The sequence below is a fragment of the Narcine bancroftii genome, chromosome 11 (assembly GCF_036971445.1).
Source record: "Narcine bancroftii isolate sNarBan1 chromosome 11, sNarBan1.hap1, whole genome shotgun sequence".
NCBI lineage: Eukaryota > Metazoa > Chordata > Chondrichthyes > Torpediniformes > Narcinidae > Narcine > Narcine bancroftii.
Genome location: NC_091479.1, coordinates 28,342,540 through 28,365,884, shown reverse-complemented (window position 1 = coordinate 28,365,884; position 23,345 = coordinate 28,342,540).

Below are 23,345 nucleotides of genomic sequence, written 5' to 3'. Positions count from 1 at the left end.
ATCTGTCGGATGTAGTTAATGAGCCCACGGCACACATATCAAACTCAGGCCCGTGGGCCAAATTTGGCCTTTGATATAATTATATTTGGCTCGCAAGATCATATCAAATATGTATTAGAGCTGGCCCGCTGGTCGCCGCGCCAATATAGCGCAAGCACAGCTAATACTACAAGTCCCAGAATGCTTTGCAAATGCATTGGTGCCGACCCGTCAGCCCGTTAATCGCCCCCACCTCCTCTGTTTACTTTCATTAGGATCTGCGATCTGTCGCCTAACTCACATGTAATAAACCTCTTACGAAAAATGGCCAAAAGAAAGACAGAAAACAGGACCTTTTAAGACAGGTGGGAGGCAGACTATATGTTCATCATTTTAAAAGACAAACCTGTTTGTCTTGTGTGTGGAGCCAACGTGTCTGTAGTTAAAGAATATAACATACGGCGACACTATGAAACGAAACACCAGGACATGTATAAGGATCTGAACGAGAAGCAAAAGCTCCAGAAGGTGGAGGAGATGAAAAGAAGTCTGGTTTTACAGCAAACTTTATTTTATATTTTATTTCTCATTTGTTAATGCTTCGTCTGGAAAGAGTTTAACCAAAAATATTATTAAACATTTATTTTAATGAGAAAAAGTTTAACATTACATATGTTGAAAGAAGAGAAAACATGCAGATGTTGTTGAAAATTTTCAATAAATATTTAGTTTGGCCCACGACTTAGTAAAAGTTTTTAATTTTGGCCCTCTGCGAATTTGAGTTTGACACCCCTGGCCTACGGTAATCGCCATAGAGTCTTCATCCACCTGTTTTCTTGGGTGCCATGTGTAACTGTGATGCCCAAGGTCTGTTGGAGTGCTGAATGATACCTAATTTCTCCATTGCACTAAACTCTGCCCTTGCCTGAGCAGTTTATCAGGTGGAAGACGAAGAGCCCTGGTGTAATTCAGCTGGCCTGAAGTGTCTATGTAATGGGACACATCCTGGGCTGTTTAGGAGGTATTGAAATTAAGTGAGAAAATACAGGTAAATTCATTGAGAAGAGCAGCATAGGCATCTTTGTGCAGGGTTTGCACCCCTAGAAGGGCAACTCTCCATTTGCTACATACCAGTGGGTATATTTGAAAACTGGTAGCATGAACCAATTTCCTCCACGTCTACTGGCAAGTCATGGGACCGTAAAAAATCTGCACCCATAATGGGCTGGGCAATGGAAGCCAATACACAATTCCAATGGAATGTCACATCTCCTATCCCAATCATGACCCGTCATGTGCCAAAGCAGGGAATTGTCGTCCCATTTGCTGTTTGAAGAGCCAGGTGATGTTATTTATTGTGGTTTTTATTTCAAAATAGGTTGGCAGGAGCAAACCGACCTCAGCACTTGTGTCTACAAGAAACTTGTGCTTACCAGCGTCATCTTGTAGATACAATAGGCCCATACTTGTCCCAGCTGCCGAGGCCATTAATGGTAGCCGGCTTTTTTGTTTCCTGCCTTTTTGCTGAAATAGGTAAATGGTGGGACACATTTATGGGCATTTTTACCCCAATGGCCATGGTAAAAACACCATTCTCACCGCCCATCACCGTGTTCATCCTTCTTTGACTGAACTTCAGATATAGGAGGCTCATGGGACACGGGAGATGGATCTGCTGCGAAAACAGTCTGGACGTGAGCAGACTCTTGCATTGGAGTATGATGGAGCCTGTCAGCCTCCCGCGCTATGTCATGGGGATGGTGGAAATCCATGTGAATGATTGGTATTGCAACATGACCTGGGAGTTTGGACAGGAATAGAGTCTCAAAAAGTAAACAATGAGAATGACCATCTGTTAATGTGAGCATCTCATTCATTAAATCGGATGGATTCCTGTCACCCAGACCCTCCATATTTAAAAGCCGCAAGCCGCACTCATGTCTTGTCAATTCCAGCATATCCAGGAAAAATTGGCAGAACCTGGTGTACTGGTTTTCTGCCAGGGTATTGGCAACAAATTCTCTTACTTGAGATGCTGTAGCAGCATCCAATGCACCTACTATATGCCAGAATTTCATGTCCTCTGCCATTATGCCACAAGGAAAATCTAGGTTTCAGCCTGATTAAGCAATACCCGAGGTTGATTGGTCCAGAAAGGAGGCAAGTGAAGTCCTAACATCAATTGGGAAACACAGTCAGTGAGAGTTCAGCATGGCTTAGAGTTCAAACAATGTGTTCAGGACTGCTTTTTGCAGCAGTATGTGGAGATGCCCACTAGAGGGGGGGGCAATGTTCGATCTGTGGTTAGGGAATGAGCATGTGGTGGAGTGAGCGTTAGGGAGAACTTCAGATCCAGTGATCATGGGTTCATTAGATTGAGCTTAATTATGGAAGCGGATAGGTTGGGTGTGAAGTTGAAGGTCTTCGAGTGGGGGAATGCCAGATTTGAGGAAATGAGAAGGGATTTGTAGAGAGTTGTGTGGGCTGATCTTTTAGCTGGAAATGATGAAGAGGAAAATTGGAGGGTATTTAAAAGGTGAGATTTTGAGAGTACAGGATCTTTATGTTCCAGATCGGCCGAAAGGCAAGACTAAAAGTTCAAGGGAGCCGTGGTTTTCAAGAAAAATTAGGAACGGTTCAGGATAAAAGGGAGGCCCATGCTAAATATAAGAAACAAAAGATTGAGGAGATGTATGATCCTTACTTAGATTGCAGAAAGAACGTCAAGAGGGAAATTAGAAAGGCAAAAAGAAGGTATGAGGTGTCAATAGCTAATAAGGTGAACGTGAATCCTTGGGGTTTTTACATATATGTCAACAGTAAAAGGAGGGTTAAAGGTAGGTCCACTGGAAAATGGGAACGGTGGACGATGTGTATGTGAGGAGCTGCATGAGATGGGGGAGATATTGAACAATATTTTGCTCTTCTGTATTCACAAGGGAAAGTGTCACTGGACTATGTGAGATAAATGAGGTGAATAGCTTAGTTATGGAAAGAATAGGGATTAGTAAAGAGAGGGTTTTGGAGCTTCCAGGGTCAATAGAGGAGGATAAGTCTCCTGGTCCTGATTGGATTTTTCCCAGGACGTTAAGGGAGGTCAGGGAGAAAATAGCGGGGGCTCAGACAGTGATTTTTCAAAGATCACTGGAGAAGGGTGTGGTGTCGCAGGATTGAAGGGTTGCAAATGTAGTTCCGCTGTTTAAAAAAAGCACAAGGTGCAGGCCAAGTAATTATTGGCCAGTAAGTTTGACTTTGGTGGTGGCGAAAGATATGGAGGGTATTCTTAGAGATAGTATGTACAAATATCTGGATAGACAGGGATTGATCAGTGGTACCCAGCATGGGTTTGTGAAGGGAAAATCATTTTAACGAATCTTGTTGAATTTTTTGAAGAGGTGACAAGAAAAGTGGATGAAGGTAGGGCAGTTGACGAGATCTATTTGAATTTTAGTCAGGCTTTTGATAAGGTTCCACATGTAATGTTAGCTAGCAAGGTTCAGTCACTAGGGATTAATAGATAGTGAGATGGGTTCAGAGGTGGCTGGGACATAGACAGCAGAGAGTCATGGTGGACAACTGTCTGTCAGGATGGAAGCTTATGACGAGTGGTGTGCCTCAGGGATTGGTGCTGGGTTCCCTGTTGTTTATATTCATGATTTGGATGAGGGTGTGGTTAACTGGGTAAGCAAATATGCAGACTATATGAAAATAGGGGGAGTGGTGGATGGTGAGGAAGGTTTTCTTGGATTACAGGATTTGGTTTGTTTGGAAAAGATGGCAGATGGAATTTAATGTTGACAAGTGTGAGGTGCTGCATTCCAGAAAAAATAATCTTAATAGGACCTATGCAGTTAAGGGGAGGGGGTCGAGAAATGAAGAGGAACAGAGGGATCTTGGAATTATGGTACAGAGTTCACTGAAGGTGGATTCCCATGAAGACAGGGTAGTTAAGAAGGGGTATGGCATGCTGGCCTTCATAAATCATACCATAGACTAGCGTTTAAGGCATTGGTGAGGCCAGGTTTGGAGAATTGTGTTCAGCTCTGGTTTCCAAATTATAGGAATGATATAGATAAGGTGGAGAGGGTGCAGAGAAGATTTACAAAAATGTTGCCTGACTTACAACATCTAGAGTACAAAGAAAGATTAAGGAGACTGCGACTTTATTCATTGGAACGTCGATGGTTGAAGGGAGTTATGATCAAAGTATTTAAAATTATGAAGGGAATAGATCGACTAGATATAAGTAGACTCTTTCCCCTGAGGGTGGGGGAGGTTGGAACAAGAAGGCATGAGTTAAGGGTAAGGGGGCAAAACTTTAGGAGAAATGTTATAAGAGGCTTCTGTGGTGGTGGCAGAAGAGATAGTTGCGGCAGGGTCCTTTCTGTCATTGAAGAGAATGTGGGATGTGTACATGGATATGAGGGGGTTGGAAGGATATGGGTGGAGTGTGGGAGGGGAAAACTAGTGGGGAGGTTCATGTGAACCGGCACGGAATCGAAGGGCCGACATGGCCTGTTTCCATGCAGTAAACTGTCATATGGTTATATGTGCCAGGCTCCACGGGACAAGGTGGGACATCATTAAGAGTTTTCTGCCAGCAGGTTTAAATTAAGCCCCGTGAGTATCCCGTGCTTTCCGGCAGGAGACTCCACAGATCAACGTGCCATTCCTCGGCCCGCTGCACCACGCACAGTCCATTAAATGGGTGAGAACACAGCTGTCTGTCTTATGGTTTAACGCGCCAACTGAAGAACTCTTATCCTGCCTTATCACACTGACCAGCATCCAGTCCAGAGCCTGTCAACACCCTCGTATCCCTCAACTTGTCCAAGTTCTTCAATACAAACATTGAGCTCACATTTCCTCATGCAGCTGGCAGCTTGTTCCACTCTCCCACCACCTTGTGTGGAGAAGCTCCCCCTCATGTTTCCACTAAACTTTTCCCCTTTCATCCTTAGCCCATGTATTAAGGGCTTCTCCAAGAGGTGGAGTCTCAAGAAAACAACCTCTATCCTCCCCCTTACCACCCAGACCAGGCCTTCTTCACCCTGCTATCACCAGGGAAACAGGTCCAGGAGCATGAAGACGAACACTCAATGATACAAACATAGCTTCTCCCCTTCTGCAATCAGATTTTTGAATGTTCAAGGAACCACAGTCACTCCCTCACTTACTCTTCATTTTTCACAAATGGATTTCTTTTTTTAAAATGTAATTTAGAACAATATTTGCACCTGTATTGTTGCCACAAAATGACAAATTTTCTGACATGTTCATCACAATAAATTTTTAATTCTGAACACTGCACGTACATCGGAAAACAATCATAGCTCAAAAAACAATTTTAAAAGATGATTTAACTATTTCCATGCACCCTCCCCTTTTATGTTTATTTTTCTAAACGCACTCCATGATCGAAACATCTCCACTTAACCCAACCCATATTTCTTCTCCCATTCAAAGCACTCAGTAATACACCAAGGCAGTAAAATAAAAACTCAATGCTGGAAATACTCAGCAGGTCATCTACTGTAAAAATAATCAGAGTTAAAACCTTCAGGTCGATAACCTTTCACTGGGATTCAGAAAGATGATCAAACAAACCTGATTCTCTTTGCTGAGAAAAAGAAGAAGGGAAATAACAAACTGAATACATGGGATGAAAAACCGAGCAGCAGAAATGGCAGTGGTGCTGCATGAGTGGGGTCGACTCGTTGTGTCTGGATGGAGGGGTAAAAGATAAACAAGACAAACATGATGCCGTCATGATGAGGTTCAATACGACAGCTGCAGAGAATCTGAAATGAAGGAATGGTGAAAATACTTGTTTTTGGATCAATGTGACAAAATTTGAGCCGACAAAAGAAAACAAAATTGCTTTGCTCTGCCAGACTCTCTAGATCAAGGGGCACAATAAAATACTCCAGAAGCCAACCTTATGAAATTGAACAGAGAAGTTATACAAATTGGCAGCAAGAGATAAAACACAGTTACATAATACCATGAAAGTGGTGTCACAGGACGACAGGGTTCTAAAGACAGCTTTTGTCATCTTGGCCTTCATTAATTAACATATGGAAAATAGGAGTTGGGAAGTTATGGTGAGGTTGGATAAGATGTTGGTCAGGCCAAATTTGGAGTATTGTGTGCAGTTCTGGTCACCTAGCTACAGGAAGGGTATTAGTAAGATTGAAAGAGTGCAGAGAAGATTTACCAGGACGCTGCCAGGTCTTCAGGAGTTGAGCTACAGGGAAAGGTTGAACAGGTTGGGACTTTATTCCTTGGAGTGTCGAAAAATGAGTAAGAGATTGCTTAAAGTGGCATATGAATGGGAAAAAAGGCTGAGAAAGACTGCAGTGGACGCAATTGTGAAGGAAATATTTTGCTTGAGAAAAATTGTCATTGGCCCATTTCCTCTGGAGATATGAAACCACGCATAGAAACAGTCAATGAGGTACAATTAAAACAGAGGTTTTCAAACATTTTCTTTCCAATAACATTCCACCTTAAGTAATCCCTTACTAACAGAGAACTTCTGGCACAGAGATTAAGTGGAATATGATCCGGGGTGGGGGTGTGGAGGAGGAGTTTGAAAATCACTGCTTCAGATGAAAAGGTTTCTCCATCTTCTTTTTAAGCAGACATCCTTTTATTCTGAGGTTGTGCCCACTGGTCCTAAACTCTCCCACTACTGGCAAAATCCTCTCAATCCAGCTCTTTCACTATTCATCAGATTTCAATGAGGTCCTGCCTCATCCTTCTAAACTCGGGCAAGTAGAGGCCCAGAACCATCAAATGCTCCTCAAACATTATTCCTCTCATCCCCAGGATCATTCTTGTAAACCACCTCTGGGCATCACATCCTCTCTTAGAAATGGGGCCTAAAATTGCTCACAACACTTACTAGATCAGGACAACCAGAAGGTGGTCACGTCAGGGAAGACAGCTGCAGGACTGCCTAGATTCTATGGATTGGATGGTGTTCAAGGAGTCAGCTGAGGGGGGGGGGGGGGGGGTTGTCATGGCAAGATGGCGTCGGAAAAAGATGTGAGAAGACACCTCTCCCTGACTGAACTGTTCAATACTCGAACTGTAGTGACTTTTTTGACTTTATCAATGTTTTAAACAGTAATGTACTACAGTAGGATTCTGGAAATGAAGAAAGGAAAAAAGCAGGGTTGGGCACGACCAGTTGGCCCAATAATCACAGAGACAAAGAATAAGGGGAACGATAGCCTTTATTACACACAAGACTGCAGGCCTGGGTCCAAGCAAGAAAGTGAAGGGAAGGAAGAGGTGCCTCGAACTTTATGGCCTGGGTTACAGGGGAGGAGTCCAGGGAGGAGTCTCGGAGAGGATGTCATCAGGAGGGTGGGCCAACCCATGCCTGTACTGGTCAGTTCACACAATACCATTTCATTACCAGCAACTTAGAAAAAACCTCGGTTTTCAACCTGTGAAAAGTACAGAAGAAGCAAGGCCGACCTTCCAGCAGGAACCTCAGGAGCAGTTAGAGATAGATCCGAATCCTCAACGTGGAACTCAGGAGAAGCTGGAAGAAACGTCCGCATCCTCAGACGCAAGATGGCGCTGAGATCTTTGGCCTGGTGGCAGGCCAGGAGGAGCGCGAGTATGGAATCCGACATGAGCCGGCTTGACTAAGGAGAGCGGGGTGTTGGTGCCCAAATGCCAGCATGAGTTAGCGGGAAGGGAACTGCCTGTATGCATCTGGAGATGCTCCCCTGTGTTCTACTGAGCTTCTCAGCATGGGTAGAAGTTATCGCATTCAGGAAATTCTGGATCAGATCCGCAGTTGGGCTGCCAGGTATGAGGTGGCAGAGAAGAGGTGGAGGAGGACAACTTAGAAGTTCGAGAAGAAGAAGAGCAAGAATGACTACTTGCTGCAGTTGGACTCACTGAAGGGACGCCTAAGGATTTAAGAACATCTCCTTCTCCAATGAAAACTGTCATTTCACCACAGAGGCCTTCCCCAGACTTCAAGGCCCCTGCAACAGGGATGGAAGTCAACCTCATGTCTACAGAACTGATCCAACCAAATGAAAAGATGATGTCTTCTATGACCTAAGGTTTTGAAACTTTAAATGATCAATTTGCTGGTATGAAGAGAAAAATGGCTGGTATGTGTGAAGAAATTACATCTATTCAAGTTGATATTAATAAGAGTTCAACAGCAGTGGACACTGGACAAGATCAATTTAAGAGGATAGGTAACATTTTTATTTCTCTGTAAGGACCGTGTGGACCATTATGTGGAGATAATGGATCAAATTGAGGATTTGTTTACACGCTGGTATGTCCAGAAGTGACATTTGTTGGAAAATCAAAGTTGTCGTAATAATATTAAGATAGTTGGTCTGCCAGAAGATCCTGTAAAATTATTTTTGGAAATGGATTCCAGAGATGTTTGGAGTCGTGTTTTTTTGATAGGCCTCATAGGCCATTAAGGAGAAAACCTTTTCCGGGTCAAATGTTAAGAGCGGTTCTTTTACGATGTTTGTGATATCAGGATAGAGAAATGATATTGTGGCTTGCGGTTCAGAAAGCTCACCTTGATCAAAGCCCTACGATGGTTTAAGGCAATAGGGTTTTATTTTATGCTGATTTAAGTTGAGAGATTATTAATTGACGGAAAGAGTTTAATCTGGTCAAAGCAGTGCTGTGGAAGAAAGGATATAAGTTTACTTTTCGGAATCCAAAGGTATTTAAGGTGATTTACGGGCCAGATCAGTCTCAATGTTTTGAGAGTCCTTATGGTGCATTCCCGTTTGCGAATTCCTTCCCAGATTTGAAGGAATCGATGGGGAAAATGTCCTGGGATAAGATTGGGAAGGGAATGGGGTAAAGAAGTTGGAATCAGAATTGGTGAGTGATGTTGAAGATGAAGCTCAAGCTCAATGTGGTTGTTATCACTAGGATGACTGATGGGTTTTAAATTTCGGTTGGGGGGTGGTGGTTGACTCTACTACTTCTAAAGTCATCTGCCACTTGTGGTATGAACTACACCTGGTCCACAGAGGGGGGTCCGGTTCTTGTAGGTTTTTACACTTTTTCAGGGTTTTCTTATTGTTTGAAAGGGGGGGTTGGGTTTATTTAAATATGTAATTGCTGTGTGAAGTGTCAATCTCAAGAGGAAATCAAGTTATGGCTCTTTTAAATTTTTTGACCTTTAATGTTAAAGGACTTAATAATCCACTTAAAAGGAAGGGAATATTGGTATATATAAAGAAAATGAAGGTTGATGTTGCTTTTTTGCAAGAAACTCGTTTGTCTGAGAAAGAAATTGAAAAGAGATTGGGTAGGACATGTTTTTGCATCTTCATTTAATTCAAAAGCTAGAGGTGAGTTGCAACTTTGGTTCATATGAAGATAACGTTTCAGTTGGAATCATTCTCTGCCACATTGGGTAGAGAGCTGTTGGTGAATTGTCAAATTTTTGCTGAAGCATGGACTTTGATGAATGTTTATCCACCCAATGAAGATGATGAAGATGTTATTTCTGTAACTTTTTTGAATCTGGGTCAAGCTGATGAAAATATTTTGGTTGGTGGTGATTTTAATTGAGAGTTGGATAAATTTCAAAAAACTGTACAAAGAACCAAAATAGCAAAATGGATGTTAGACTCAATGAAAGATTTGAATTTGGTGGAAATCTGGAGGAAATTAATACTGACAGAAAAATACTTTTCTTTTTATTCACCCAGACATGATTCTTTTTCGAGAATTGAGTTTTGCTTAATGTCAGTACAATTACAGGGTTGATTTATACATATAGAGTATAAGAGTAGGATTTTGTCTGATCATTCTTCATTGTTAAGTAGAAGTACACAATCATTTATCCGGACATCTAAAATCCGGAAAGATCCAAACACCAGCAAGTGGGGAGAGAGATGCAGCGCGAATCAGGCGGACGAGGGGTGGGGGAAAAAGGCAGCGCAACTAGAAGGGAGTGGGGGTGGATACAGCAGCACAAATTTGGTGGGCTTAAATCTGTCTTCGCGAAATCCAGAAAAATCTGAAATTCGGAACACAGTGACCCCTGCCCCACCTCGAGGGTTCTGGATAAAGGATTGTGCACCTGCACATGTTCTGGTTTGCATAATGTAGAGACCCTTATCGGTGAAAATTTCATAGGATGTTATTGAAGCAACCAAAGTTTCTAAGTTATATCAAAGACCATATTCAGTCTTATTTGCAAATTAATACATATTCAGTACAAAGTAAATTTGTTTTGTGGGATGCTTTAAAAGCTTATTTAAGATGTCTGATAATCAATTATTCTGCAAGAATTAAGACACAGCATTTGGCAGAGAGGCAAAATTTGGAGAAGGAAATAACAATTTGAGAGAAGGAATTCCAACGAAATTCGACTGTGGATAAAAAGACTTTTTTTATTCAGTTGAAACTGTTATAATATAATGCAAACATATAAATATGAAAAATTAATACAATGATCCAAATAGCATTACTATGAGTAAGGAGAAAGAGTGTATAAGGTTTTTGCTTGGCAAATAAAGACTGAACAGGCATCAAGGACAATAAATGTGATAAGAAATAATACAGGAGTCACTTTTAAACCTCAGGAAATGAATGATGAATTTCACTCATTTTACCAAAATTTATATCCTTTTGATGTAAGTCAGCATGAGGAACGTGTTGAGTCTTTTTTAGGTAGTTTGGAGTTATCAGTTTTGGACGATAAAGATAGGACAGAATTGGAAGTTCCTTTCAGTGATTTAGAAATTGAAGAAGCGATATTGAATATCACCTGGAGAAGATGGGTTTACGGGAGGGTTTTATAAAGAATTTTATGAAGTCTTGTCTCCTGTTTTCATGGATGTTCTTAAACAAGCTACAGAAGAGCAAACGCATTTCCAGAATTCTTTTCTAGAGCTAGACTTAGTTATTGCAAAAAAGGAAGTGCCCCATTGAAAGTTGCCTCATATCGAGTAGTATCTTTATTAAATGTAGATTATAAGATAGTAGCTAATAGACTTGCAAAGTATTTATCACGTTTAATACATGTTGATTAAGCAGGTTTCATTAAGAATAGATTTTCTTCTGAAAATATTGTTAGAATGTTGACGTTGATTAATGTGTCAAGACATTGTTTGAATCAATCAATGATAGTGGCATTAGATGCAGAAATAGCCTTTGATCGAGTTGAAAGGTACTTTTTATTTAAAGTACTTGAAGATTTAAGTTTGGGCCTTTTTTACCTGGTTGAGTTAAAGCCTTGTATAAAGATCCTTTGGTGAGGATGGTGACAAATGGACAAATTTCAGATACCTTTAATTTAACACGCTCCGCAAGGCAATTCTGTCCTTTGTCACCATTGGTGATAGAACCGCTAGCCCAAGCTATAAGACAAAATGATAAAATTAGTGGGATTAAAATAAATGAAGAGAATATAAGGTTCCTTTGTACCAATATATTTAACAAATCCTCAGAATCATTATGACATCTGCAAACCTGTTTGGTTCAATATGGAGAAATGTCTGGTTATAAGGTTAATCAGGATAAGAGGAACATGTTACCAATTATGAGGAAGATTATCCTGCTTGTAAACAGATTACACAGCTTAGATGGACTAAGAAAATTAAATATTTAGGGGTAATGGTTGATGTGGATTATCAACATTTGTGTAAGTTGAACTATGTTTCTCTATTGATAAAATTAAAGCTGATTCAATTAAATGGAAAGATCTACCTTTGACATGAATGGTAGATGTGAATTGTGTTGAAGTGAATATTTTTCCTTGTATTCAATATCTTTTTCAATCAATTCCATGTTCGCTTCCAAAGATATTCTTTAAAGAGTTATGCAGGCATCAGAATATTTTTATAGAAAGGTACTTTGGCTAGAGTATTGTTGCAAAAATTGACATGGCAATTTGTATTAGCATCTACAATGGCCTCATTTTCAGAATTATTTGTTAAATTTACGTGATAATTATTTTTTTTATGTGAAGACATGGTCTAAAATTTACAGTCTTTTGCCTCTATTCCCTCTTAAGGAGTGGAGTAACATTTGCAATTTTCCAGTCCAGACTTGGCAGACAAGGATAGATGGACTTTAAACATGAACATGGTGAGTAATTAGTGAGGCTATTCATTCAGATATACTCCTCACAATGAGGTAATTCCAAAACACCCAAGTTATAGGGTTCCACATGAGAAAAATCTGATGATGAGGTGTTACATGTGTTGTTATGAGGTGGAACAATGCAGCTCGCAGTATTTGCACGGCAGATATAATAAGGGATCCATCCTTCCCCCTCTCCTTCATAGTGTCTATTTAAGACAAACATTTTTCTCTCAATTTGCCCATAATCTGCAAAGAAATGATGATGAGATCATGAGATGAATCAATAGAACTTCATTCATCTTTTGATTTGATCGTCTAAACAAGTTTAAAAAAAAATACAGAGCAGTGAGTGTCTGGGATGCATTGCTGGGGTGGAGGTGGGGGCTGGTACAATAAGGACATTCAAAACACTCTAAGATACATGGATGGAAAAATAATAGAGGGTAATGAGTGTGAGGTAGGGAAGGGTTAGATTTGTAACGGCACTGATATACCATCGTTTACAAACAATTAAAGAATACCCTCACTCGTTTCCTCCAGAAGACAATGCAGTCGACCTTCTTTATCCTCCTCAGACACAACATTGCATTCTTCAACTCCCCAAACATCACCCAGCCAAACCCCTTTGACCTTCTCCTTAGCTCAGTGCCACATGGTGATCCTGACGCTCTCCCTCTCCCCCACTCCTGCATCCGAGATCCATCACCCATATACTGACGCTTAATGCACCTGCGCACGTGGGTATTCCTCCAGTGCGATGATCCAATTACATCATCAGCGGCAACTGGCACCATTCCCAAAGCAGGCAGATGCATCACCGTGACAGCACCCTCCCCCCACTCCCACCTCCAGCCTCCGATCCATGCAAGGAGGCGACTGAATGGAACTGTCCCCAGTGTAACGGTCTGGAGGGTTGACAGTTCAGCCTGATCTCATATGATTCTGGAAGACAAGGGATGCAGGTGCATGACTGGTCCTTTCGCTCTGGCCCTGATGCAGAACGTGGATATTCGAAATACACTGGCTTCAACCTGTTGATGGAAACAGTGTTACCTTTTCCATTCCTGTCAATCAAAAAACACTATGGATGGTGTCATAAGACCTGGAAAGAACCATCGTAAATGGGTTAGAGTGGTTTACGAACAACATCATGTCAAAGAAACACACGAGAACACTGTAGTGAATCATTTGGCACATCCACTGCAGATGATGCTGCCACATAGGAGAACATCAGAGTAATCTCATTTTCTCGAAGACGGTCAAGTTAACTGACCTGTTCGTGGAGCACTGTGTCTGGACTCAGATTCACAAACTCCCTGGCAAGGTCAGCATACAGCCATAGACTAGCTCTACCACTAAACATCCATGATCTGCCCTAAGAGCTGTAGTCACGCAAAGGAGAACCATGGTTAAACGTTTGCTCCATGTCGATGATTTACCACCTGCTGTCAATGGTGCTTTCAATTGTTGGCCCTGAAATGCTTCGTCATAATTCAGGTAGTGCCCAGAGGATCAGTGAGAGCTCAGACCAATGCTGACTCGAACTGAGACCTTCGATCTGTTGTAATAGTGCCCAGAACACCAAAAGATGGAATCCAATTATCCAGAAAAGTCCAAACAATTGTCTCTGCAGAGATGCCGATGATAGGAATTTCATCCTTCCACCTGGTAGTTCTGTCCTCACACGTGAGCAGATAAGTACATTGCCGAGATGGCAGAAGTGGACCTTCCAAGCCACAAGGTGCACATGCTGGAAATAGGAAACCAAAGCAACAAAATCCCCCAGCTTTAATTTCATGTGCCTGGAGACTTTAGGGCGTTGACCCAGCAAGCAAGTCCTTGCCTATAATCCAACATTCTGTTTAACACGAAGCCAGGTAAGATGTTCCTTAACCTGTTTGATTGATGTTCTTCTACCAGGAAGAGATAGATTGTGAAGAGAAAATCTCCTGCCTCATAGCCGCCCACACATACAGCCTAATGCTTCCTGTTGGGGAAAAAAAAATCAGACCAACATTTCAGCCGATTCATCCAGGGTCACATCTTGAAGATGGAAACCAGAGTTGATCTGGTTACACCGGATGAAATCGGGATCAGTGCACCGTGCATGAGCCATGGCATTGAAATTGATGCCAGTAGTTGTATGTAATGTCGCACCTGGATTGGGCACCAACCACAGCATTCGCTTTCTCTCAGATGTCATGTGTGTCTGATGAAAATTGAAGGATGAAGTCCAAGTGCCGAATCTCCCTTCGCAAGTAGAGATACAGTATGCATAAGAGACTGGTGGTCTGTACAAATGGTCAAAGGATGACCTTCCAGTAAAAAAGCTGAAATATTGGATTGGAAATTGGGATTCATGAGGGAATTACAAATAAACCTTTCCAAATTGTATCTTCTACTTCAAGAGGAATCTCCAAACCCAGACTTGAATAAATCAAAAGAAAGATGGGAATTGGATTTTGGAACTGAAATTAACCCTTTTTTCTGGTCTGACATTTGTTGGGACAGTAATTAATGTTTTTGATAGATTAGTTAATTATAACTTATTCATCAATTATATTTAATGCCATATCAATTAATTTATTCCTAATTTTTCAAATTCATGTTTTAGAGCTCAATCCCATCTTAAAATTGATTGTGGGGAAATGCAAAATTGTATTCCCTTAGCAAAGGTGACTTATAATATTAGAACTGGGTATGATACCTACTTCAAAATATGGAAACCATATTTAGATATGGGTTTGGATATCTAATGTTTTCACTTCTCCACCCCACCACCACTTTTCTATAATCTTAATGGTTGAACCTTATAATGTTGGTTTAATTCTACTATTTTATTAATATCCTGCCTTTCCTTTTGGGAGGGAATAGTTATCACAGGAGCTTTGCACCTAGATCTGTATTATTTTTCTTTTATACTTTTTTCTCTTCTCACTTTTATGTACAGTACAACATTTATTTTTTTATTCCATTTTCATAATTGAAAGTATCATTTGGATAGGATTCTATTATTATATTGAACTGTATACAAAACTATAAATATATTTTTTTAAAAACTGAAATGTTTCACTGCGAGATAGATAGCTAAGAGTTCTTGCCCAAATGTACCATATTTTCCTGAGCTGGTGACCACTTGGCTGGAACAAAAAATGCCAAAGTTTCCAATTGCCCACAGACTCGTTGTTCGAACACTGGTCACACAGCACTGACAGATGCATCTGTGGTAAGAAAGCAAGGCCTTGGGCATTTGATGCACAACCTTAGTGGCATTTGTAAGAACAGTGTTCACATCATGGAAAGCATACACAGCATTGTCTTTCAAAGTTAAGTTCTTTTTGAAACAGACATAAGATCCTTTGAGTCATTCAGCAAGAGGTAATAGAGATGCTGTGGCATTCACCAGGGAACAGCAATAAAAATTCCTCATACCTAAAAACCATCACAACTGGCCAACCATAACGGGGGGAGGAAATTCTCAAAATTCACGTACTTCCCATTCATCAGGCAAAATACCATGTTGCATAACTCTAGGCCTCAAAAATACAAGATCAGAAGCACCAGAAACAATTTCCTGGGATTGATCACGATGCCGCATTCCTCAAGCCTTGGAAACGATGAGATAAGGTGGCTCTTGTGCTCCGCTTCATCCACACTTACAACCAGAATCTAATTGATGAACACAAGCACCAAACAAACCCAAGGCCAGTGAGTTCGTGGTCCATGAACCACTGGAATGTCTGAGCTGCATTCCATGGACCGAATGGTATTCTCAGAAACTCAAACATGCCGAATGGGAGCATCACTGCTCTCTTTGAAACATCCGGAGACTCAAATGGAATCTAATAGTAAGCACGTTCTAGATCTATTTTAGCAAATGCATATTTGCCGTGGAGGTTTGCTGAGAAGTCTTGTAAACTTGGAATATTGTATCAGTCAGGCACGGTGGAATTGTTCACGGTACCATCATCTCTGCAATGCCGCCAATCCCTAGTTTTTTTCAGAATCATATGCAACTGTGAAGCCCAGCAGCTGTCAGATCTGTGGACTACGCCCAACTCTTGCCAATCCAATCTTGCGATTTTAAGATAATCTGGGGTATTACGAGCCTGTGTCTCAGACCCTGCCTTTATATGGTGGCTTATTGCATGTCTTGAGCAAGGCTTGGAAAGGGCAGGAATCAGGTTGAAGGCTTGTCAGGCAGCAGATGGCATTGGAAGGACAACAAATGCAGCTCACTTCCATTCAAGAGCTGCAGTCCACACAACGTTTTTTCAAATACATCACGGAAAAATGTGACAAGAAATCCACTCCCAAAATGGAATTTGCCACATTTACAACTGAAAAACCACCCAAAAAATTGCAAGACAGAAATGAAGCACGAGTAACCTGTGGCCATGTTTGAAAAAGAGAATCATTTGTAGCTGAAAGAACACATGACATATTAGAAAGACTATGTTCCTCAGGGATTGGAGGGATCGGCACCGATCCAAAGTGACAGATAATTTTGGAATTTTACATAGAGATGGCAAACAAATAACCTACTCCAACAATTGCCTCGAATGTTTCCATTTTTCTCAGTTGCCTTCGATAATCTCTCTCAAATGAGAACAAGATCCCAAGACAAAAGAACAGAACCAGGCCACCAGGTCCATTGAGTCTATTCTGTAAATACACACTGAGCTACTCTACACTCCTTCAAATTTCCAGCCTTTTCCCCATATCCCTTCATGCCCTCACTAACGAGATACTTGTCTATTTCTTGTTTAAATACTCCCAGTGATCTGGCATCCACTGCTGTATGAGGCAGTAAGTTCCACAGCTCCATGACACTGGTGAAAGAAGTTCTTCCCAATCCCTGTTTTATATGGATAACCTCTAATTTTCTTGTCCTCGATTCACCCACCGAGGGAAACATCTTACCCGCATCCACCCTATCTAAACCTTTCAAAATACAAAATGTCTCCATGAGCTTTCTTTAATTTACGATACCCCAATGAATACAACCCTAGAGCTGTCAAACACTCCTTGTACATTATATTTTGCATTCTGGGAATCATCATCGTCATTCTCCTCTGCACCCTCTCCAAAAACATCACATCCTTTCTCAGATAGGGGGCCAAAAACTGCACACAGTACTCGAAATGAGGTCTCACCGGTGCCCCATAGAGCTTCATCAACACCTCTTTACTCTTGTACACTATTTCTCTTGGTATGAATGCCAACATAGCATTCGCTTTCTTCATGACCAATTTCACCTGGTCATTAACTTTTAGGTTTCCTTGCACAAGGACACCCAGGTCCCTTTGCACATCCAAGGTCTGAATTTTCATCCCATCCAAATAGTATGCTTCCTGTTTATTTCCACTGCCAAAATGTACAACTGTACATTTCTCGATGTTAAATCTCATCTGCCATAATTTTGCCCAGTTTCCTAATCTGTCTATATCCTTATGCAACTTTACAGTTTCTACACTTCCTACTCTGTCCCCTATCTTGGTGACCTCCATAAATTTGGCCACAAAACCATTTAAACCACAATCCAAATCATTAATTTATATTTCCTTGGAATATATCTATCCTGCATTCCTTTTATTACGGCCACATTCCATTCCAGAATCGATCATTACTGAACCTGAACATGTTGAAAGTGATAAACATCTTCTAATAAATGTTCTGTGTTTAATTTTTAAAAATCTTGTTGTGGTTCCTCTTTGGAAGCTGAATTCACAAAATTTTCCAAATATTTTTTCAGAAATAATTCTATGGTACAGAGGATTACTAATCTTTCCTCGAGGTTAAAAGTTGCATTTTGTTTTTCTTGTCTCAACTGAACATTGTACAAGGTGAAGGCTGATTAAAATGGATTCAGTAATGATGTCCTTCAAATTTTGGAAGATTGAGAGGGGATCTCATAGAGACATATAAAATTCTGGCAGGACTGGACAGAATGGATGCAGATGGGATGTTTCCAAGGATGGGAAAATCCAGAACCCGGGGCCATGGTTTGAGGATAATAGGCAAACCATTTAGGACCAAGATGAGGAGGAATTTGTTTACCCAGAGGGTGGTGAATCTGTGGAATTCATTGCCACAGAGGGCAGTAGAGGCAGGTTCATTAAATATATTTAAGAGGGAATTAGATTTATTTCTTCAGTATAAGGGTATTGAAGGTTACGGAGAGAAGGCGGGGACGAGGTACTGAACTTTAAGATCAGCCATAATCTCGTTGAATGGCGGAGCAGGCTCGAAGGGTCGAATGACCTACTCCTGCTCCTATCTTCCATGTTTCTATAATAAACTGCTGTTTCTACAGGGAATTAACTCATGGAAATGTTCTAAATACATTCATTGGAGATAGACCTCTGTGAAAATTTTACTGCCCATCGGCAACAATCCTTGAAAAGAGATGAATCATCACCCAACAGAGCAGCCTAGGAATAGGCCATTTGGTGAACAATATCTGTGGTGACCATGATGCTCATTTAAATTAATCCCATCTGTCAGCACATGGTCCATACACATCACCCATTCCTTCTTGTTCATGTGCACAACCAAATGCCTCTTAAATAATGGCGATTTCCCCACTATCCTGGCAGCGTGGGCCATACCCCCACCGCACTGTGCAAAAACCTGCCTCACTTTTCTCCTTTTTCCCCTCTCATGTTCAATATAGGCATCGTAGTTTTTTACATCTCCCACGGGGGCAGGAGAAGAAGAAATCTACCTTCTCCAGGACTACAATAATTGGATACATTTCAACCAGGCCATCACTCAGCTTCCAATGCTCCAGCGAAAACTATCCAAATTTGTCCAATCACTCCTCAGAGCCAATGCTCTATCCCAAGCAGCCCCCTGATAAACTCCTTTTGTCATGCAGCAACTAGAATTGCAGAAAACACTCAAAATGTGACCTAACCACATTTATACTTCATGCCCTGCTCAATTAAGAAAAATTTCTTTAACGCTCTACACTTGTGTTGCCACTTTCAAGGAGCTCGCGCTTGCACCCCAAGATCGCTCATTGCAACACTACTACAAGTCCTCTCAAAGTGCAAGGCACTTGTCCTGATTAAACTCCATCTGCCATTTCTCTGCCCACATTTATAAGTCATCTGGTTTGGAAGGGAAAATATGAGGGGAACTGAGTGGATCAACAGGACAGAGAGAAAACCTGGGGGGGTGTGGGCTGGTTACATGAACTTGGACAATTCCTTATTCATACCATCGATTCAGGTGTTTCTGGCGCTCTAGTCTTTGTATTTGACCTCACCCAGACAATGGAGGAGGCAGAAGACAAAGGTCAGTGTGGGAATGGAATAGAACTTAAAACAGCTTGCGACCATGAGCCAAGAAGGCCATTGTGATCCAAGTGGAGGCACTCAGCTAATCTGTCATTTACTCTGGATTGGGTTTCCTGCCACAGAGTGCAAGGACATGGTTGGAGGAGGTAATTGTGAAACATTACCCTGCATGAGAATCCCTGGATGGTGGTAACTGATGTAGATTGCAGGAGAAAATGCCCGAGGACTGGGAGGAATTAGTAATCTGTAATTATTTGAAAGATCTTACTGCAAGATTCATCACCAATGAGTAGGAAAGCAGCTTCACTCTATTCTCCCTCTCAGAAAGATTTAGTTGATAAACAAAACAATCTTTCAGCACAGCCAGGGGCAAAAGGGCTCTTAATTTAGTCTTGCAATCAAAAGACTTTGAAGATACCCACCATAAAAGACTCAAAATTCAATTCTAGATTCACTTCTGGTGGAAGTATGAGAGCCAGTGGCTTGCTTAATCAGATTAGCCTTATTCTGAGTTTCCATTTTGACTTTCACACCATCAAATGCAAGCCTGGTTTTTGATCCCCAAGTATTTTTTATCCTTACCCACTTTGCAATCACACCTACCTGAAATTGGAACAAAAAACAGCTAATTTTAACATGTATAAATCATATACAAAATAATTTACCCACATTTTCACATCACTGTAGCCACTGGGGGATAACTTGTGCCCATCAGGAAACTTCACCAGCCACTAAAGGGTGATATTTACCTTGGTGTTAATGACTCTGTTCCAGTGTTATTTTCAGACATAATGACATCTTCAACATGCACAATATTTCTTTTTTTACTGACCAGAACTATAAAGTATTGTGTAAAAATGTGAAAAGCTCAAGTCAACCAGGAGATACAAACTTCTGACTGCAATGTTGTTGTGCAAATTTGCTACATTATTGAAGTCTCACAGAGCTTACTGTCATGATAATGAATATGTATGAGATGTACCAGAAGTCACGTGGTATGAGAGGGAGATAAGAGCACAAGCAGGAGAACAAAGGAAACTGGAAGATAAAGACACTGAGAAGTTTACCTGATAAAACTTGTGTTTGATGTTTTATTAACTTCACATTTCGGGCCACAAATGTGACATTGGCGATGAGGATGGGATTCGAACCCACGCGTGCACAGCACGAGATGAGGACCTGTTACATTATACTCAGACAATGGTCCACAATTCATTTCAGAGACATTTGCGGAATACATGAGGACCACAGGTATCCACCATCATAAAGTAACTCCGAAATGGCCGCAAGCCAACGGAGAAGTAGAGAGACAAAATCAGTCCATTGAAAAATGATTGAGGATTGCACAGGCAGAAGGACAAAATTGGCGAGAAGCATTGCTATCTTATGTGGCTGTCTATCGAGCAACGACTCATGCAACCACTGGAAAAAGTCCTGCAGAAGCATTTTTTGGGAGAAAAATCCGCACAAAAATGCCAGAAATAAAGGAAATCCGAGACGACCAGGAGATGAGGGACCACGATGCTGAAAAGAAAGGTGCAGCAAAGCTGTACACAGATTTGAAACGTGGAGCTAAGTACTCAGTCATCATGCCAGGAGATAATGTTCTAGTGAGGCATGAAACTGGTGGTAAGCTAGACACACCTTATTACCATCAACCCTATACTGTCGTATCCAGAAGTGGCAGTATGGTGACAGTCAAGTCTCCGACTGGAGTCCTGTATAAGAGAAATGTATCAGGTGTAAAAAAGTACCAGTCCAGAGATACATCGAGCGAAGAGGTTGAAAGGCCAATACGAGATGCTGAAACTGAGAGACCTGATGATGTTCCAGAGGCAGTTACCAGCACTCCTGATGAAGTGACTAGAGCGCCAGAAACACCTGAAGCTGTGGCGAGCAGTATTTCCGACGCTGAGAGTGAACAACCGAGAAGCGATGACAATATCGCAGGCAGGCCGAAACGAAACCGGAAAGCGCCCAAACGATACGAATACTTTGTGCCATAGTTTTAATTAGAACTTTGGGACAGTATTTTAATCTTATATCATAAAGTGCATGTATGAGTGCTGTAGGAAGTAAACTTTATGTAGTTGAGTTATAGTATTACCATTAGTTACGATGTTTGTATGTTTCCGAGGGATATTGGTAAGTGAAGGTAAAGTTTATTTCTGATTAAAGGAGGGATGTCATGATAATGAATATGTATGAGATGTACCGGAAGTCACGTGGTATGAGAGGGAGATAAGAACACAAGCAGGAGAACAAAGGAAACTGGAAGATAAAGACACTGAGAAGTTTACGTGATAAAACTTGTGCTTGATGTTTTATTAACTTCACATTTCGGGCCACAAATGTGACACTTACAACAGATATTCAAAATCAAGCAATAACAGAAATAACAGAATATTACAGCCCGGTACAAGCCCTTTGGCCCACGATGTTGTGTTGATCTTGATATTTCTAACAAAAAAAAATACCCTGTAGGAGCTACTGCGATAGATGCTACTAAATAAAGGCAAATACATACAAAGGTTGTCAACTCAAGACTGGTTTATTGCAGACATACACAGACCTTTTATTCCCTCCCTGTCAATGAGAATATTAGTGAACACCTTCCGGTACACAGGACCAGCAGGTTAAAGCTACGAGCCATTAGTGCCCCGTGCCTTTAGGCAGGGGCTTCATCTGATACTCACTGTACTTTGGTGCCCAGCACTGTTAGCCCGCGACGTGTCAGGTAAGTCTGTGAACTGATGGTGGTAGTTCGTAATATCGCGCTGTGCTTCCTCTACAACCCTGTTTTTATTTCACCTATGCATGCCTGTCTAAGAGTCTCTTAAATGCTCCTTACATGATATTGTAATGGATAAATATATTTGAAGAATTTGGTAATATTTGGGATTTTGGTAAGATTTAGAGTAGGTTACATACATACACACACACATACATTTTAAAACATCTTATTTGAAAGACTGAAGAAATATTGAAGATCTCTGGAGAATGTTATTCACATTCACAAGTAGGTGTTAATTGAACTGATGTTATAAAATGAATGACCATTGTTTGGAAATGGAGCCAGGATGACTACAAGTGCCTTTCTGCAGGGTGCTTCCAGGAAAGTCACTTCTCGGTTTTGTTTATCTAACACTAGGTTAAGCAGAAGAAAGAATTCCTGTTGTTTGGAATAAGAGGAATGGAACTCTGTAGTAGCTTGCAGAAATACGTTACCATCTGGAAAACCCTAACGGGGCAAGGTTCATCAGTGAGACACTGAGGTGACTAATGGTGGTAACTCAGTTGTGGAAATCCTGGAACATCAAATCTCTCTCTAAAAACCCTACAAGAACTATCCTGAGCGGTAAACATTTACCTTTTGAGCACCAAATCCTGGTGAAATTTATACACATTCCATTCTGTGCACAGCAGAATTGCCTGCATCCAGAGAACTTGGAAAAAGGAGAAGTGAGATTGAACTATGAACCAAATAACTTTTCTTAAATTTAAACACATTACAAACATGTGCACTTAGAATTAAAAGGGAATTAATTGGGGTTTGTTAAGTATAGAGTTAAGTTAAAGTTTGATTCTATTTTCATGATTAAATTTGATTAAAAATAACTTCTGTTTTAAAAACCACTTGTCTTGGTGAATGTCTCTTGCTGCTGGGTTTTGGGATCCTTTGGGCTCTTAACAATATCTGTTTGGATAATGACATTGGGCCTGTTCAAAGTAGGAAATGGCTTCTACCAGCAGGAATTTCTATTTGATAAAAAAAAATATTGATAGGTGGCTGGCCACATACGTTTCCTAAAAATTAATACCCTCTCCCTCCCTAAACCACATTCAGCCCCGTGACATCTTTCTACGTTGCATTACTGGGACCACCAAGGACCTGACCCATTTCCCATCTCTCCTTGCAATGCCAATATGGCAGCTGCCATAAGAACTGACAAA